Source organism: Neopelma chrysocephalum, unplaced genomic scaffold (assembly GCF_003984885.1).
Source record: "Neopelma chrysocephalum unplaced genomic scaffold, ASM398488v2 Primary Assembly neopelma1_26, whole genome shotgun sequence".
In the NCBI taxonomy this organism is placed as follows: domain Eukaryota; kingdom Metazoa; phylum Chordata; class Aves; order Passeriformes; family Pipridae; genus Neopelma; species Neopelma chrysocephalum.
In genome coordinates, this window is record NW_020897695.1 from 24,652,621 (window position 1) to 24,668,981 (window position 16,361).

Here is a 16,361-nt window from a genome sequence, read left to right on the forward strand (position 1 = left end):
TCTGACATGCAGGCCTACAAAACAAAACCTCCATTAGTTTCATTCTTATTCTTCCCAAGTACCATCATATTTTCAGGTCTTTGGCATATTTTTCCTTGTTGTCAGGCAGTTAGCAGTGTCTGAACTGCCCAGGCAATTCCTAACAACTTGCTGCCTTTTAGAAGTCAGATTTTTTCAGTTCACCCAGTTAGACAAACAGAAGATAAACAACACCCCTCTCCACAGATTATAAAACATTTTGAAGATTTTTTTGTTTTGTTTTCTTTATGACTGCAGGTTAACTTGAAATAATGTCCCAGCCTTTTTTTCATTTGCTATCTTTTGTGCAATCAAACTAAGGAAACCTTCAGGTCTGCTAAAGCTTCCTTTGTGAGTAGATGTTCTTCTATAAAAAAAGTAAAAAATCAGTCCCTTCATATTTCATTTATATAAATGTAATGGACATATGTTAGAGCAGATTATGTTAACTTAGGGCAGTATCAATCAACAAGGTAATGTTTTTGCATAGGTCATGGGACATCAATGAAGTGAAGGCAGTGTATATGTTTATGTAGGCTCTGTTTGATGTAATACTACAACTCATCTACCAATCTCCATCTCTGACCCTGACATTGCTTTAAAGAACACAAACAGATAAGAGTCAGGAGGTTAAAAACATCCATGATGTAAAGTTGTGTTTACTGAGGACTTTTGATGGTAATTTTTAGGTGTTCCAACTGTTGACCCCTAATTTGAACCACTTGTCAAAAGACACCACATGAATCCTAGGCAAGGATTGCTTTTCTACAAGATCTTTCCCGTTGGTTTCTCAATAATTCTTAGTCAATGACCTCACTTTGCATGTTATATAAAGTTACGGATTTTTAATTTCTTTTTCTTTAAAGTCATGTGGAGTGACTCACAAAATGTAAAGTTTTGTATGCATTTGAGAATAAGTGATCTTTTTCTACTAATCACCAACAATTCAAGTGACTTGTCAAATAATTGCCTACTGGAACTGCTTCTCTGGATATGTTTAAAAAAACACCAAAACAACCAGTGGAATATCCTCATTATTTTTTATTAGGTAAGAAACTAATCCTGAATTGTAAGCTTCATATCCGAAACTACTATGTGATACACAAACACACACACATATATCCATCAAGCATGTGAAGGAAAACAACTATGATAGAAATAAAAAAACCCTAGTTTCTTCTCTGCATTTATTCCACATAAAAAATTGCTTTTTCTCTCTAGACTATTAGGAATTTTTTAGCCAACTAATTGACAGTGCTTATGTTATTGATGAATAATTTGATGCACACATTTGTTGATTGTTGTCACTTTGTGGCAATGACATATAAGCCATTTGGTAATATTTTTCTATTCTGGTTGGGTCAAAATGACTTTTAGAATTAGATTAGGGCTGCAAATAAGGAGTTGTTTCAAGTCTGGGTTGCGCTAACCTTTGTAGACTGACTTTTGCTATTTTTCTCCAACAATTAATTTTACTAGAATGTGGAAAATAATTTATAAATGCCTAAAACTAAAACTTCAGAAACTCTAGTGAGAGGCTGTCTCATGGCAAGTCTAGCTAGGGAAGGCTGCTATGGACTTTTTGCATTAAATCATGGGTCATGAAAAAAAAAAAGAAAGGAAATGGTAATTTATCTCCTTGGTGGCACCCAAAGTGTCTGGACACTGAATAAAACACCTTGTTTTATTCACCATGTTGTGCATGCATACACCAGCCAGATAACTATTTTCTACAAACTATTACACTCTTCTGGCAAGACAGGTTAAAGTCCTTTAGTCATTCTACCATAGGCCAGCTGCCCATGTAGTGAGTTTGCCTAGCTGGAGATATAAAACAGAAACTTTGACTTTCTGTGGTATGACAAAGCTGAAAACATGCTGCAGAGTGTGATTTCCTGTGGACAAGTAACACAAAAAGAAGGCTTCTGCTTCACCCCTTCTGCTGTAGTCAGCATTACTAAACCCAGGTAGTGGTATTTCCTGTGACCAGCCATGGAAATAAAGGCTTTTCAGTGCCTACCACAGTGAGCTATAGCTTAGCAGGGACTTTGAAAAATGTAAATGACCCCCTTAGCACTGGCTCCAGGCACCTAAACCAGCATAAGCTGTTTAAATCTCTTTGTATCCTTCAGCCACACTGTCTCTCTGAGCCCAGAAACAGAAAAGAACACCACTAACCATGTAATTTGCCCTTTACTGCAGTCCCTGGGGGCTGTAAGCACTGATGGGATGAGACTCCAGCCTTCACTACCGTCAGGTTTACTTGCTGAAGTGGTTGCTATCATATGCTGATAAAGGAAAAGGCAAATTCCCCAGAGATTTACTCTTAAAGCAGTTTAAGTATAATAACACTTTCAAATACATATTAAGGCATCTCATGTGAAGTTTGAGACAGTAACAAAAAATTACCACTTACTTTAATGCCTGGATCTGTCACATGAGTTAACTGCCAGCTTGCACATAAAACTCCCCTTTCTCCCTGAACTAATGCATGGCTTTCCAGGAACAAGCGTATCCACATGCAGTAGGAGAAAAGTAGGCACTAGTGATGGAGAAAAAGTGACATCCAGCCCCAGACCAGGGCCACCATATTCACAGTCAGCTGCACCACTTAAATGAAAAATGCCTGTGGGAAAATTCCAGCAGCAATAATTCATCTATATTGGTTTCTACCTCATGAAGTACAACAGTAGATATTCGCTTTCACAGTAGATAAAGCTTACTGCTAACCCAAAACTAGAGGAGCCCCTGATGTTTCAAATTCCTGGTCTTTTGTTCTGAGGTTTCAGGGAAACTTTTAGCCTCCATGAATATATTTGACTCTTAAAATTTGAATATAAAATGCCATTCTGTCATCTTTTTATCTTTTTAAAAATGCTAATAAAAATAGGAATAAGTCATAGGACCCAGATCACAGTAAGTCGAGAGGTCCATTTTCTGTGGTCATCCATCCTATGAAGTGGGAAACCAAGACTGTGGGACAAGCATGCCTGAACTGTGCTTGCTGCAGGAACGGGGCCTGGGCTGTAGGCAAAGAAGAAGACAACAGCCTGAAATTCTTAGCAAGAGAGCAAGAGGGCTGTTACTAACAGCAAAATGATAAATGCTGGTAAAACAGGACAGTACATTTCTCTCTATCAATTAAAATTGCTTTTCACATTTAGGTTTTTCAATTCTGCACTGGTTCTTACAAAAATAAAACAGTTTGCCCAGCTGCTTTTGTCAGGAGATCTGTCCCTTCCTTTTGTCCTTGGGCATTTCTGATTTCAGCAGTATTATTGGTATTAATTATTACAATTATATTGTTGCCAGTAATACCAAGAGTACTTTTTTCAGGTTTCAGAACATCTACTGTTTCCCCAGAGGTCAAGAGACAGGAGTCTGTGACTTCAGCCAAATCTAGAGAGCTTGAGGCTTGCACAGAGAACTGAAACCAAGTAAGCTGTTGTTGGGAATCAGGGTCGTCTGAGCTTTAGTGTCTGATAGTTATGAAGTGTGAAAGCTTTTGATGCTCGCTGCAGCCTTAATCTACAAGCATCTACTATTTGAAACTCTGCAGAGGGTCCGGATTTAGGTATAGACGAGTTCACACTGTCCAGAGGAAAAAAGATGCTCAGAGGTGCTGGCATCTGCTGGGGATCCCTGAACTTTTTGGTGTGAGGGGGACAGAGCTTGCTTTCTGTGGGCAGAGGTAGAAGAACAGCATATAGACAAAGTAACTGAGGCACAACAGCCTCCAGTCAGGCAGGTCACCCTGTGTGGCATGTATATTTCAGTGAATACCCCTCAACAATCATTTTACAGAAAACTGAAGCTGCTAACGACCAGTTTTAGGGCTCCTTAAAGAACATCATAATTTGCAAATAGAGATATGAAGGGGTTAATCCAATTCATTATTATATCAAAATCACACTGGAGATAAGACTGAATGTCACACGAATATTTGCCTGACCTACTGTATAAATAATCTCTGCCATCAAACACAGAGATCACACAGAGCTACTGGATTAAAAAAAAAAATCAATATAATTAATGTATAATGAAACTAAGCAAAAGCCAAGATTGTTAGGGCACTTCATTACAGATGAAAGCAGAGTGCCTCTCTTTCCAAATAAGATTTGACTACCTTCAGTAAATCGCTGTGATTTTGCCTTCTGTAGCAAAGTCACATGGAAAAGAATGAAACTTCTAGTGACCCAGAGGTTGGTGATGGCAGGGCAGTTGTAAAAACTAAGAGAGGCATAGAAAAGAATCATTAGATATCTCAAAAGCTTTTCTCTCATGAAATCTGATTAATCAAGCTGTTGTAGAAATTCTTAAATGCATAACTGTAACAGTAAGAGTTTAATTTTATTTTTGTTGTTGCTGTTATTACAATCAGTGACTGGTTGACCATGACATGGCCAAAATGGCAAAAATAAACAACACCTTCTTTTTAATGTAATTTTCTACATTTTCATATATAGCACACTACTCCTAGCTAGGGTTTTATATTCTAAGTTTTAGATTTTATATTTTTCTCAAAGACATCTATGTAGTGAAAAAACACGTTCTGCAGACTTAAGTATATGCAAAAAAAGGACACCTTTTAAAATAGCAGTCCAAGTCTTCTTTTCCTCTAACTCCACTGATTTTGCGTCCTGAGAAACTGGAAGAGCCAATAGACCTTTCAGGTGTCATGAGTCTGATATTGTGTTTTTGCTTGCCTTGTTCATCCCTTCTCCCAGTGTGGTCATCACAGGCTTTTTACTTTGCTAGTGTCACATAAGGGCTTTGCTCTTTGATTTGTTTTCTTTAATTAATTTTTATCATCTCCCAGTGGTGGCCAAAAACCCCCACATGCTACTGAGTATACTAGTCAAAGTCACGATGCACTGTGGATTTGTGTGCTTGCATCATAACCTTTGTAGTATAATTTCCAATCCTATAATCTCAGTGAACTTTTTCTCAGCTACCCAGGGGTATTCAGGGTGCCATACAGCACTTCTTTCTCCACCATCCGAGTTCCACCCTTTCTTTCTTCCTTTGAACACAGTCACAATTATAACATGTATCCACATTAGCATATATGTTGTAAATAAATTTTTTGATTGCATCTGTAAGCCTTCTAATTGCAATGTCTTCCCTCCCATGGTGGCAAAGCTTCTTGCTATTGCTGAGTTATGGTTTGCGCAGGTTTTAGGGGTTTGTGTGATATTTTTCTTAGACAGGAGCAATAAGCACTAAAGCACCCATGACCTTCGCATGATACTCTCATGCAACATCAATTTGATTTAATTGCCTGTTGTGTGATGCAATGAATTGCTTGGTGCTCTCTTGGCTGGGAATTATACTTTGAAACCCATTTTACCTGGGCATCTTCTAAGTGCTTTTTTTGGATCCAGTTCCTCTTCCAGTAAAGTTGTCAGCAGTCCTGCCCATACTTTCTTTCCTATACGTGAATTCACGTCAGATTTCCATAGTATAAAATTGGATTATTCTAATTCTAGAAAGAGAACTTTTGTTTTCCTATTAGAGGTATGAGCTGTTTCTTTTCCTCTGTCATTGCTGGCACTTGCTCTTTAGGAGAAGATGTAAGCTTTAGAAGTATTATGGTGTCTGCCAGTAGAAGAGGGTCACTACAAAGGACAAACTTGCAATGACGTGAAGAACTGAAAGCAGAAGCCAGTTGTAGTAGGACATGCAGAGCTAGGAAAGGCCAAAAGGATGAAGGACAACAAAAGGAATCAAAATGGCAGCAACAGTAAGAAGCAGAAAAGATATTTCTTTTCCTATGTTTTTGCTCCCTGGGAGTTAGAAAGGATGTTTTTCCCCTTTCTTCTTTTAATTTCTTCTATAAAAATGAAGTAAAACAGGAAAAATCACACAAATCCACTGAGAAATAAAAGATGCAAGACAGTGAGTGCCAGAGGAATGATACAAGTTCGATCTTACCTTTAATGAGCACTTAGGCAAAGTAAAACAACTTTGACAGGTAACACTTAAAAGCACTGACTCCACAGTAAGCCTAGAGATGGTGATTGCCTTGCGACCTAGGATGCTTGGTTTCAAGGTCCTATCTGAGAAGGAGATTTGAAATGCAGTCTCTGCTTCCCAGAGTTTTATACTGTAGATTGCTGAAACTAAAATCAGGTAGATATACCTCCTGTCTCAGTAGTGCCTGCTACGCATCTCCATGTGATTATACCATTTCAGGGGGGCAGGGTGGGGTTGGTGTAAGTGCTGTGAAGCCACATGTATGGGCAGACCCAGGAATTTCGCAACTGTCAAGCTCTACAGGACTTGCATGCCCATTAGGACTGATTACACTATTAAATGCAATTTAATTGTACAGAATTTTTGCATAAATTTGCATAGTTGCCTAGCAGTATAAGGCCTGAGCAAGGTTTGGGTGGGGTGGGGGTGGGCAGTGCAGGTTCTACATCCTAAGTGAGGTCCTAGGATATGTGCCTAGCTCAAGTTTCAGTAACATTTGAAAATATTACCCAATTGCTTCAACTGGTCCAACTTTCCTAGGTGCTGTTAAGCTCAGTGTTTGTTCACTTGTTTCTAAAAAATCAGAAATGTTGAGGAGTGAGCTGTTTTAATAGGCGTTGTGAAGTGCACCAACAGAGGGAGCTACGGGAGACTTTTGTGCCTTTATGCCTTACAGGACAAAACAACCGAGTATAGATCAGTGACACTACTGTATGATTTATTACTCAGGGTTTTGTCTGGAGCACAACTATGTCGTGATTTAGGGGAAAAAATAAAAATTTGTTTTTATTTAAGTTTTCTGCTTTTCTTAGTTGTTCTAAAATTGTTCAGCTGTGACCAGTGAAGGAAGGACTTAGGTACCAGCTCTCTGTTATTTAAATCTGAAATATGTTAACTATGTGTGCTAAATATTTTTCTCTTCATACCGTCCTCCAATAGAAGCACTGCAGCTGGGCAGAACACTCACAGCTCTGTCAGCGGGAGTATTACCATTGCTTCAGTGAGAACAAGGCCGAGCTCACAAATCCAGGATGAAGACATTTCTGTCTCTTCCCTCTGTTCTTGGTAATGTTTTTGTTCTTCTTCATCCAAAATCATGCTTAGTCACCCTCAGCAGGTTGGTTGTGTAATATCCATTCAGGGACAAGTGTACTGAAAACAGTTCCATAGGTCAAGGTCATACCTTCACTCCAAAAGGAAAAATAGTGCCCTAAAAGAACACCCTCAGTGGGAAGGCTGTTCTGAAATTACAAACATGTCCATGTTGCATTTGAAAGTCAGGACAAGAGCAAGGCTCAAGAACCTGTTGCAACCCTGATTCACATTCATCCATGCAGGAAAAGGGCTTTTCATTTTAAAGAACATGATACTTTGGGGATTATCTTCTCATAAGAATCTTTTCCAGCCTCAGCAGCTGCAATCCATACTTAAGGTCCATAATAATTAGAAGGACTTCTTTTTTAAAGGTGCTGGAGTCTACAGCTCCCTTTAAGCTTTTTTCTTTTGCACTATATTGATACTGTAATATAAAAACTCATACAGTAACTTTGCCCATAAGAAGCACTAACCAAATAGCAATTTGCCATTGTTGCCACTAGAGGATGAACGTTAAACAGTAGTGAGATTGCATATTACTAATGCCTCTCTCAAAGCCTTTCAAAGGCATGCATACATACTATGACAGAAAACTAGCTGTATCATTAAACTTTAACATTAAATTCCAGTAGTCTACAAGAGACACAAAAGAAAGTGCAAGCCCAGTAAACAAAGAAATACTAGTTGTTTAGTTTGGGGTTTTTGTTTTCTTATTTTTTCTTTTTTTCCCCTCTTACTTATATGTGAAGTACAGTAACAGCAGTATAGTTTTATATACGTAGTTTGGTATATGTAGTTTCATATTCTCTAACGTGCTGGTTTAATAAGGTAGAGGCAAGCCTTTCTTTGGGAAAAATCATTCACTAAGGTCTAATGTAGTACATAGGCCTGGTTGAAGACCCTTAGCTTAATATAATTAACTATTGATACTGTTGATGTAGAGTAACAGACACATGTTGGAAAATCCCTGAAGCACCAGTTGATTTTATTAATATTTTCTCATGAAATACTGTGAGCCATTTTTTAACTTTTGCAAATTCATGAGTACCTAAATTACTGCAAGATAAATGCTTTATAGTCTTTTGTATTTCTTCTTAATGTTCTAGAGAAGAAATAGAAATAGTTTCCAAAATCATGACAGCCCTGATTTTTTTGCATCTGGCTGCCTGATAGAGCCTCAGAACTTGAAAAGACCCGAAGTCAGTTCTGCATTACCATTCAGGGCAGTGTATTTTCCTCCACAGAGGAAATTCTTGGAGGTTTTATTGGCACCAACTCACTCCATGAAGCTGACGGGGTGGCAGCCTTGTTCCCTTGAAAACTTTCACAGCATTTAGTGTGTTCTGAATTTTCAGAAGTTTTGTATTGCATTTGGCACAAAGCCAAAGACTTATTAGATGTTAAGTAGCCATATTCCCTGGATTTCTCTTGCATTTGATGTAGCCTGAAGCAGGGCCTGAGGTGGACTTTCCCAGCAACTACATCCCTGGCCTCCTAAGAGCTTTAACTTGTCCCAGCTGACCTTTCCACTTGGGGTAGCATCATGGAGTGGGGTCAACCTAAGCAGATAAAGGCATTCAGCGGTATGACAGATGAGTCTGAGTTTTGGTGGAAGACTGATGTCGGGTATCAGGTGGGCAAGGAATGCAGCAGGAAAGAGCAGGCATGGAAGACAGAAGATCTCTGTATCTTATAAGAAAGGAATCAACTAGAGGCCAAATTGGAGAAGACATTAGACAGAGATATTTGAAGACCAAGGAACTGAATGGGCAGGAGACAAGAGCGACTCTGAGAAGTGACTGCGAGAAAGGAAATCAGAAGCACTATCAGGACTTTCTGAGATTAGGATGAGAAGCCTGAAGAAGGAACAACTGGAACTGACTCTCTGGGAAGGAACAAATAAACAAGAGATAGAACTGGGTCATTTGGATTAAGCATTGGGTCATGCAGCCAGACTAATCTGCGCTTGTCCCAGGGGTAGAAGAGGGTTTTACACTAACCTTGCACTTGGCTGATCTTAGTTCAGCCCCTGGCACAAATCATAGATACTGATGAAATGCCTGCAAGCTCAAGGGGAATAGCAGCACATCTGCAACCATGCCTATTTTATCTCAAAAGCAGCTTGGGATCTGCACCCACCAGGAGCTCTCTAGTTGCCAGAGGAAGCTGTGGGGGTCAGACAAGCAGCCTGGGTAACACACACAAACAAATACCAGAACATTAACTAAACATCAAATGAAGTGAGCATGCCTTGGCTGATGACCTGAAGGACAGCATCACCTCACTGCCTGGCTACACAGAAAGCCAGGTCTGAGGATAAAGCTGTTCTCCTGAGAAACTCTGAAGAATTTCACTTCAGGAATCATTAGCAAAAACATCCCAATTCCTTTTAAATCCTGAGAGGTTTTAAAGCCACAACTCCAACTCTTACAATTTTGAGCATAACACAGATGCTATTGGTCAACCTGTCTCATAATGTTGCCTTGGGACATACTTCTACTTCTCTGCCACCTTGAACACAAGATATTACAAGTTACAGTGTGTGGGAAGGAAATGAAAAAGTGTTACTTGCCTCCATTCTTAACTTGCATCATCTCCTGAACCAGACCTCTCCTCTCTGGGGTAACTAGGTAGTGCCTGGAACAGCTGAAAAACCAGTATAGCCAGGAAAGCACACATACTAGAGCTACACAAGTACAGAAATACGTGCATGCAGGTGGTAAATATGTTCTGGATTCCTGCTGCTGGCACTCTATAGATCACTTAGAAGTGATAAACTCAGCTTAAAGATTAAATAACAGACAGCAGTAGGAACTAACACAATTATTATGGTTTTTGCATCACTTCTTAACTGATGCTTCAGAAAGATCCTGTGAACTAAACTACCATTTTGACAATACAGCTGTCAGGTAACACACCCCTCTTGACTGACATACAGCAGCTCCAAAGAAAAAACAGAAAACTCGTACTCCCGCAAAACACAAAAGCATTAAGTATCTCCAGTGCAACAATGAGTTACATTTACAATCCAAGGCTGGGACAAACTCATTTTGAACCAAAACTTCAAAACAGTCGTTAATTAGTAATCTCTAGAGAGTGGCCTCCCTCCTTGGTGCCTCTCAGTATTTCCTCATCTCTCCAGCTAGCAGCAAAAATATTCCAGATTGCATCAGTTGTGACTACTCTTTGGATGAGGAGATTCTCCTTTGGCTAACCAGGATTATACTCTATGTGACCACTAAGACTTTGTCACTTAAGAAACATCAGCAACCCTAGAAGACTGGAATACTACACAAAAAAGTATGGTAGGGAAGAGCTGTGGCAGGATGAAGAAGGATTCGTATACAAAGTTCTTCTTGCCTTCTTTGTTCCAGGCTTTCAGCCATTATAAATTAAGATTGGCTCTCATGTAGAGGCATTTCTTAATTTGTACCTGACTTCTCCTAGATTTAAGACACAAGAAAAATCATACAACAACAACAACGGAACATTTTGGAAGGAAAGAGGAAGTCTAACAGGCACTGTAGTCAAGAGTGTGATTTATTGGAACTGGTTATTCCCACAAGGTGGATGTGACAGCAGTAATCCCATAGGTAGCCCAATCAAGGTTCTTCAATTATCAATTCATGTTTAGTTGCCTCTTCGATGTTTCTAAGTTGGCGAAGCAGCCATTCTCTTTCTTTCTTTCTCTGTTAGAGAAAATATTTAGTTAACCTAATCCATTCAGATGTCCCCTGCTTTCAAAAACAAACAACATACACAAAGGTATTATGACCCAACTGGATTTTGGCTGAAGTTTTCCATTTTTTTTAAGACAAGAAGCTCTTATACTCTCAGAGCTGGTACGTTTTCTTGAGTTTTCAACACATCCATGAACAACAGGTTACAGAGAAACACCAAACCAGAACAAAATTTGATGGCTTCACACTGACCACCCACAGAATCTAACTCTACTGCCTCCCTATCCTTTCTATGGGCTTTCCACAGGCCCTTTGCTAATAATTAAAATTCCAGGCAACTGAGTTCTTGTGCTCCACAGACAATCAAGACCTGCATAAAGTCTATTAATCTAAGCTTTCCCTAGGAAACCTTACACTAATCAAAAGGACTGCACACAAGATCCCATTTGCAATGTCTAGCATTCTTTGTATAAAGCACTACAATTTGGATTAAACAAAGAAAGGGGTAGATTATTAGCTATTGCATAACTAAAAGCCTTTACCACAAGAGCTTTATCAGTTTTCTTCTTTCTGGTTTTTGCTATTGGGAGATCTTTAATCCCTGGTATTCCAGTAACAAGCCATGAAGGTCCACTCTTGCGAGTTACTGCAGCCTCCACAGATGCTTTGGTGGTAGCTTGTGTTTCCATGTTTGGGACAACCTTGTCACTTGACTCTTGATTTGATTCATCAGATGCCAACACAGTGGAAAGCCTCCTTCTAGAAAATACAAGCTGAGAGCTTTGGCTTTTCTCTTTATTTAATTCTTGTGAGTCAAACATTGTTGAAAGCCTTTTGGGGGACATATGAGGGAAGTATGCATTAATGCTTACTGATGATACTTGAGATAATGATCTACTTGTATTTGATTTTGGCACTGGAGATCCATAAACTCTCTTACTGGCATCTTGGTCCTTGACTGACTGATTTGTCAGATCTGTAAGATCTGTTCTTGAAAGCATCGAGTCCACTGGGGTGCTGTGTTTCACCATTCTCTTTTTCAGAGATCTTTTAACATTTAGAAAAGAATCATCTTCCTCCAACATCTTGAAGTCAGGTTTATTGCCTTAGGAAAATATGAAGATTGTATCATTGCTCACACAGAAAAAGTTGCAATACAAAATGCTTTTTAACAGTAAGCTGCTAAATCAAATCCAAGGTGTTCCTAAATTCATGTCTACATTCTATCTTTACATGGAATTTATCCTTTGTATAGATAAGTGTTCAAGGGCTAGGAAAACAGAACATTAGAAGACAGCTGGTCACACATACAACACTTACACCTGTCCCAGTCTTCTGCATGTGAGGCTCCAAGTGTGCTAGAAGTTTTTTACTAACCACAACATCATTAAGACAGTGTTTTCTCCTTCAGAGTACACAACTAACATACTTTTGGGGTTGCAGCTGCTAACACTGTGTATGTAGACGAAAACTGTTAGATACCAGAGAGATTACCATAGTGTAGCAAAAATTCAGGTGCTCCTAAGAGATGTGCAGAGAATTGCTGGATTCACCCAGCCACTTCTTAGTCCAATGGCTATTTTGTTTCTCTTAATTCTTCAAAGGGGCTCATAAACCTCCCAGCTGCTCCTACGTACTTGATATTTAGCTTACTTCAGTTGATCCTAAGCTTTGATTCCAAAAGAATATATTTTGTGCAAGTCTATTTTCAACTGAATTTACAACAATGGCAAGGTTGCTTTTGCTAGTAGCATTTTCCTTGTCCATTTGCAAATCCCCAACAAAAAGGAACTCAACTTCTTACACCTGGAGAAGCCCAAGATAAAAATATCCAGTTTAAAGTATATTTAAGATAAATAATTAGATGAACATTTAAGTATTTTAGTAACTGTTGAACACTTTGCTTTCATGAGATAATTCAGATATTTCATACAGGTTAGTTGCATGAAGCTCAGCAAGGGGGCAGTAAGTCTTAAATGCCTGTATTCAAACGCGTATATAGATCAAGGTGTTGGTTGTACTTGGAGAGGCAAGACATCAGGACTATGATGAAAGGGGGCACAGGAGGGCAGGGAGATATATTTGCTGAAGTAAAAGGCATTAATTCTCCGTTTCTTGTCAGTGTCCCTCACTGTAGGGTCTAAGATTTTTAGGAGAGTTTCACATGCACTTTGTGTTTCTAAACACAAAGGAGGCAAGAGATAGAGAACTGATTCTCTATCAGCAGAAATCGGCTGTTTTGTGGTTTGTTTAGGATTTTTTTTTCTCCTTAGAAAGAGGGAGGGATACCCCATAATCACTTTTATTTGGATACCCATTTCTCCTCTCACTTCTTAGCAGTGCTATCTTGTGTGACACATTATAAGCAGCACTCAATCTACAGACACTGCCTTTTTCCTTTCCTGTTTAGACAGATTGACTTCCCTTAGTCTTTATCATAGAAGCTTACTAGCAGTAAGCTTACATGATTAAGCTCAAAGAAAGAATAAGGAGTTCGCAGTCTCCACCCCTCCCCCAAGCCTAACCTCAGCTATACATTTTAATGTTTTTCTCTTAATTGTTAAAGTTTAGATGGTCACTTAAAAAGTATTTTTTACTTAAATTAGTTTCTAACAAGTATTTTCAACCAAAGCTTATAAGGAAAATAACAATGATTTTTTTATTTCACACTTCTCTCTACTTTTGAGAGATACACGTATACAAGCAACAGATTTTTTTCTGCTCTAACACCATTATAGATAAAGGAGATGAGAAGCCTAAAAACAACAGAGAAAGATAAACTATTTAAGAATGTCAGAGTGTCTCAAAGAGAATACATTTTGCAGGAAATTTGATAAAATAAAACAGGCTTACCAGATCTACCGGGTTCTGTCTTCTATGTTCCTCTGTTTTTCAAGTGATCTAGCTTCAGCTGCTGCTTCTCTTCTTATAGACCTGCTAGCTACCCACCTGGCCATCCTTTGCTGCAAAGACTCCCTAATTAATGTATTTAGCATTTTTTAGGAGTTTCAGCAATGCTGCTAACTGAATAAGATACTGAATAAAAATCTAGAATTAATTAATCATAGGAAAATGGGCTAGTCAAATTATCTACATGCTATGTTTGTTGTTGTTTAATCTCTGGTGCTTGCTGCCTATTTCAATCAGAAAAATTGGTTAATTGGCTTCACATAGATGCTTAAGGCACACTTAAGGTATCTGTTGCAAGATGGCTGTATGTTGATGAAGTATATCTGTTGCCATCCTGATTTTAAATTCTCACTGCTTTTCTTGGTCAAAAAATAAATGGGAAATTAATATTAAATCTACCATGAAAAAGCTCTTCTTTTGGAAAATAGGTAGTAAGAATAAACTGAAGATTGTTTTACTGCTGTGTGAATTTCACAGTGCTTGCTGCTAATAGCTAATTGGCAGCATTTTATTTTGAAGCATGTGTTTTCAAAGTATTGACTCTTAGATTACAATTGCATTGGTTTGAAAAGGTATGGTTCAGAAGGACCATAACTTTTATCAACAGGAAAGCAGCTGGACTGCATCATCTGTGCTGAATTGCAAGTCAGCTCTGTGACGGGTGGCAGTAAACAGCTAGCTATCACAATGCTGTTGAGCAAGCACAGGTGTGAGGGAGCATGTGCACAAATATTGGGGTAGCCCCTTTTGACAATGCATGGCTTGTGGACCTTTAAAATATAAGCTGATCAGACAGACCTAATTTCAGGGCTTTTTGTGGGCGACTTGAGATTGTAGAGTGCACGTAGTGCAGACAGAGGGGCGAAGCGCTGATCTCGCAGGGATTTGAACTTGTGGTTCCAGGGAGTCTGGGCATTTCAAACTTAATCATAAACCACCCTCCCTTGCCACATTAATAGTTGCACTATGAATAGACAATTGGAGCTACCAGTTCAATATTTAGGAATAACAGTCTGTCAGTATATGGGGAAAGTTGCTAGGTTTAAATTATGCGCCCCTAAGGAACTGAAAAAGAGCTTGAGAAATGGAGGCACTTTACAATCACATGGATTGCATGAGTAAACATCTTGGAAATAAATAGTCTGTCCAGGATAAGCTATTTATTTCCTAAACTCCCATGGGAGGTTCCTACAGGAATATTTCAAGAACTAAACAAAAATTATTTTGAGATACTTGTGGCTGGGCAAAAAAAAAAGTTCTCAGTCCTTTATAAACATAGACCAACCTTTACCTCTTTTTGAATATTTGTAGTCAGTTTTCAAACCTTGTGGCTTGGTGAGCAAACCCACCAGATCAGCCATACTGTGCCTCGCAGAGCTCAGCAAGCCAGTTCCTTATATAGTACAGAGTGATGTCTTGACATGGTGTCACAATGTTTGCGCTGTCCTAATGTATCATCGGGACATAACATCGCCTCTCCCAGCAAGGCAGTGACACAAACTTCACTAAGCAGTTTGGACCTGCATGATAAGCTTTCTGAGAGGGCTGAGCAAAATTGACATCATTTCAATGGACCCCTTCAAAAACTGCTGGCCTTGACTTCCAGCTGCTGCTTTGTTCTCCTTGGGCATGAACATGAAACACCCAAGCTCTGACACGAGTGACACCTTGAAGGCTTCTTGCATCTTTCAAAGAATGACATATACTGTGTCCTGCACTCGCATCTATTTATTATGAATCATTCCTTTACTAAATTTACATTCCTTGGTATGTCCATCTTCACTCTCAGCATTGTCTACTTAATATTTTGAAAGAATAACTCTATAGGTCTGGATCCAACCTTTTGGTCTATATTTACACACATTCCTCTCATTTGTTGTATGATGCAAGACAACACTCAATTCTAGCAATATTATTATGTACGTCCACATATATGATATCGAATCTTTATGTTGATAAAGGCTTTATGTTTCTGTCCTGAAAGATTCTTTTGTTGATCTCATTTTAGGAGATAATTTCATCTCCTTTCTAAATTTGCTCCAAAAATACAAAACCTACATAGGAAATGATTTAAATGTTTTTACTGCATTCCCTTGGGAAAAACATTAATTCTAATATTTTTACTTCCAAATCCAATAGAAGTGGGGAATATAACAACAGCACAGTGTTTTGTTCAAATTTCATCCCTTTCATTCCAGTTCAAATGCATGAATTCACTTCAGAGACATGGGAGTTTGAGGAGACTTCATCTGGAACAGGGCAAAACTGGAATTATTTTTCAGTTTACCAAGGAATACCAGAGGGACAAAAATGGATACCTTTCCGTCTTTGTCTTCTGGTCTGTGAGACCAGAAGAGACTATGAGTATTCATTTGCTGCCCTTTTCATTTCTTCATTTTCCGTTCTGATGATGGCACCAAACAGTTCTCCTGAAGGGAACTTGGATGCTGAACCAACCCTTGGCTCATATGCTTCCCTAACATAATTTATTGGATTGGATATGCAATTCTATTTCATGAAGTCACATATCTTGCATAAGTGTCCAAGCCATTAGGAGCTGCGTGCAGTCTTTCCTGGGCAGAACAGTATCAGGTCCTCTCCCTGCTCTTGCAACTATTCTGATGTTTTTAGGTGTAGAGAGCAATTCCACAAAGTACATAATAAGAAGTAGGAGCGGTAAGT